Below are 4,674 nucleotides of genomic sequence, written 5' to 3' on the forward strand. Positions count from 1 at the left end.
TTTGTTACAGAGTTAACAACAAAGAAAAAAAACTCTCTAAAAAATTTTGTCCTTCCAATTTCTTTTTCCCTTACTTCAAGATTGAGAAGAGGGGATCCTACCATCCCGCCTCATAAAATCCATCAAAGGATACCAGTGAAGGTCTTTTGGGAGTTATTTTGATCAAGTCGTCTAAAGGTAAGCAATTCTTCTCTTTTTTTTTTCTTTATTTTGTTAAAAATGTATGTTAAGCCTATGTTTATTTTCCAATGCTATCTTTGCTTGGTATTAAATTAGAGTTAAATTTATTTTTTTTCGCTGCACAGGGCTTTAATCCCTACAAGGGATGGGCTATGTTGTGATAGCTTAGGGTCCTTGAGCGTTGTGCTTGGACAATGATGTGTGCTTGAATTGTTTGCTTTCTCTTTTGCTTGGTTTGTTATGATGAATAGTTGTTGACATGCCCTTTTTGTGAATATACTTGCATGAAATAATATTTGAAGAGCATAATCATGTTTTTTAGCCCGTTAAATTTTTTTTATCTCTCATACATCTTTAGGTCCTTTGTCTAACTAAATTAGGTCTTGCATGCATAGAGTTGTATTATTTGGCTTATATTTTTGTTGTCACCCCGAAAGGCCTAGGTGACAAGTGTTAAGTGATTGAAAGCTCAACCTAGCCTAAGTTTTTGCCAAACTCTTGTTTTGTATTGTAAAAGCCAAGTATGTTGTAAAGTAAAAGAAAGTTTGTAAAAGGAAAAACATGTTGTAAAGTAAAAGCAAGTTTGTACGCAATTTTTGAAGGGGATTACTCCTCTTTCTTGGAGTTATGATTAACCTGGGACGGCTATTGTTGGGTTTTATGTCCTAAAACTTGTGGTATGTAAACAATGGAGCTTATTCTAAAATTCAATAAAGGTGTTATTGAATAAATCTATTGCTTGAATGGAAATCCAATAAACCTAAAAATCTTTTGATTATTAGATGAGTAGTGAACTTTGTGTGGAGACATAAAGGTGGATCAGGTTCGAGTAAATAGTCAAAATGATCTATAGTATATGGATAAGGTTGGGTACCTTATTTTAGTAACACTATTGGATACGACATGCTCTGTAGTTGTTACAAGGAGTTGTAAAGTGCTACAAATGAAGTGATCCTAATTCGTTCATGTCGGATATGAGGAGTGGGGGTGTCCTTGTGCAAAGGAGTTTATACAAGATCGGACGACGAAATGAGTCACTCTTACTTTTTAACGCTGTTTACTGTTTAAGACTGACTATTTCAAAGTGATGACCTAGGTAACTTGACCTCAATCCTGAGCTAACTATGAACTCCTGTTTATCTGGGATTACCCTTAGATTTGCATACGTGAGGGTTGGCTCAACAGCGCCGAGTCAATATGACTACCATTTCAGGGGTAAGATCGGATAGATAGCTGGGGACATAGGGTGCAAAAGGGAATTCACTCCTACCCGCTTTAGGGATAGTAGAGAGGTTGTTCCCTTTAAGTGCTGATTCTAGGGCTTGAACAAAGGATCCCACCCTCTCATTTGGTATGAGAAGGACTCGATTTTGTGATTGAATCACAAAACAATTGTTCATTAGAGAATCAGTGGAGACTTAAGGAACAAGAGGTAATTTCGGGGGTAAAACAAAGATTTGACCCAGCCGTTATTACGAACAACCTGTGAAATGTTAACTTACTCATTATGGTTATATCGAGTGGACATAATATATCTACAGTGAAGGGAGTTCAATTATGGGCTTTAGTGGAGTGACCCATTAGTTAATGAATGGGGGTTAGATCGGTCTAATGAGTTTAGCCGATTAATCTCGGATCGTTGGAGTCTTTGATCTGTAGATCCATGAAATCCCCCTACTAGCTCATAAATGGATTAACTCTACTAGCTCATAAATGGATTAACTCTAAAGTAGCGTGATAAGTTAATTTGAAACGTTCAAATTAGAATCAAATGGGATTGGAAAAAATATATTTAAATATGATTTAAATATATGAAGATGAATTTGTGTAAAAATTAATTTAATATTGGATCTTAAATTAATTAGAATTATTTAAATTGTTTAAATAATTATTTATTAATTTATTAGAAAATTAATTTATGAAATTAATTTGTAAAATTAATAAACTTTGATTTTAAAATCAAAATAGATTTTGGAAATTGAAAAATTAGACAAAATTAAAAATGGGGTTTTCATGTTCATCTTCAACTAGCTTACAAGGAACCCACCTCTTCCTTTGGTTTACTCCAAGCATGAGTTGTATCGCAGAGCTTAATGCGGTTGGTTAAACATCTTTAGTATGGATTCATCTAGCATGTTTAGCTAATTAGGTAATTAGGACCATTGGTTAGATTTTCAACCAATTGGGCTAGGTATAATCAAAAACCATAAAATTACATCTAAACAATTTGATGAACAAGGTTACGTTGATTTATTTCTGATCTCCATCCTCTAAGCTAGAACGTCTTTACTAATTGCATTTTTATCCTCTATTTTTTTGCAATTAACTTTTATGCATTTTCGATTATCAATCCACACCAAATCTCCCTTTTACTTTAACTAAAAATGAGCTTCGAGGAACTAATCTCCTGTGCTTCCTTGTGGTTCGACCCCAGACTTGCCACTTGTGCTATTAGTTAGTATAAGTTGTTAGTTCGATGAATTATAAATAGTATTTGATTTGTGGTCTTTTAGGAGCGACGCCAAAAAGGCTTGCGATCATTTGGTTTACTAGATTACAAATAATACTAGATATTATTTGTAATTATGATGTTGTTACCATCGTTATAAATTGGAAGGTTTCCTCTAGCCTTCTCTTTTTTTTGTTCTTCATTACTGTTGTATCATACTCTCTTGTATTTTTCATCACATGGCAATGAATCTTTTCTCTATCGAGACTGGGTATGATAAGGACGCTACAAAGGTGTCAGTCAACCTAGTTGAGATGTTTTGGTGCGTCTAATGATCCTTTCTATTCCTTAAGTGATTTTTTTTTGGGGAAAATTGCTGAAAATTATTATTTTCTCTTAGGAGGAAAGAGTTTATGAAATAGAAAAAAAACTCAATTACAAATAAGGAAAGAATATACAACAAATAAATACAATGGAGAATTTTACAAAAAAAGAAAATAATTAACACTCCCTCTCTAGTTCGTTTAAAGATATCATTCATGGCTAGCTTGTCAATCAAATAGTTGAATTGCCACTTTGGAAGACCTTTAGTTAGCACATCTGAAATTTTCTATATTGTTGTAAGGTAGGGAATGCATATTATTCCTGCATTAATTTTCTCCTTTATGAAGTGTTTATCAATTTCACTATATTTCGTCCTATCGTGAAGGAATGGATTATGGGCAATGGAAATTGCTGACGTGTTATCACATTAAAGGCGTATGGGCACTGTCTAAGAGAATTTCTGAAGAGATTGAATCCTACAGTGGAAGCGTTGTGAACATTTTGCATCCCACAATTCGATTTTTACATAAACAAATTCAATATACTAAAATAGAACATAAACATGTAATATAACATGTTGTAGGGAAAAATATTAGAACCATTCTTACCTTTGTAGATTCACAAACTTCACGAACAATCTTCTTTAAGTTCCAATGAACGGCTCCTCCAATGATCTTGATCACGAATGATTTCTTGAACAATCTCTTACACTACACGAGAATAACCTTGTTATTCTCTAAGATTCCAATAGAGGGATAGGTGGTGTCCTATGAAGCACAAATACTTCAAAAGGTGCAGAGAATTGGTATCAGATACGTATCTGATACTGATACGTTCAGATACATGGCAGATATATGAAATAGAGTATTTAATTTTTTTTTAAATTTCGGATACGCGTATCCCCATCAAGATACGTGAAGGGGATACGACAAGCTAAAATTTGTTAATTTTTCCTCTTCAGCCCAATAGCCCATTAACCCAAAAATAAGTTAAATAACCCACTTACTACTTAGTTTTCTAATTTTATTAATATAATTATTAAAAAAAAAAGTCTACAATCGAATTCCTAAAACAAAAGTAAAAGTTAAAACTAAAACTAAAAAATAAAAGTAAAAAAAAACCCTAAAATCTAAAACTAAAAGTCAACTGTAAACTTAAACTCTCAAATTCTCATCTCATCTTCTGTTTGACGGGTGACGGCAGTCAACACTCAAGTTCCTTCTAGTCCAGTTCTTCTTCTTCCCTTCGTCTTCGACTCTTCCTCTTCACTTCACCAGTTAGTCCAGTTCACTTCTTCTTCTTCAGTTTTTCTTCATCAACCCAGCCACCGACGACGACTTCGACCGCTCCAGTCAGCAGAGTCTAGATTCATCTCAGGTTAGCCCAGACGACGACGGCTTCGTCTCATTCGTTCAGCACATCGTCAACTCACCGTGGACACCATAAACGTTCATTCTTCCTTAATCCTTCCGTTCAGATTTTGATTTCCATTTTTTTTTATCAAGTTTTCAAGTTTTCATTTTCAATCTCTGAAATTTCCATTTCTTTTGGTTTGAATATTTGATTTTAGGTGTTTAATTTTAATTTTTAACAATAGTAAGTTTCCTTTGGTCTGAAATCTGAATCTTTGATTTTAATTTTTAATAGTAGTAAGTTAAATTTTAATTTTCCATTTCCATTTCTTCTCCGTTCTTGTTTATACTGGCTCTGTTCTTGTTTAA

The sequence above is a fragment of the Benincasa hispida genome, chromosome 8 (assembly GCF_027475165.1).
Source record: "Benincasa hispida cultivar pf3 chromosome 8, pf3_genome.v1.1, whole genome shotgun sequence".
In the NCBI taxonomy this organism is placed as follows: domain Eukaryota; kingdom Viridiplantae; phylum Streptophyta; class Magnoliopsida; order Cucurbitales; family Cucurbitaceae; genus Benincasa; species Benincasa hispida.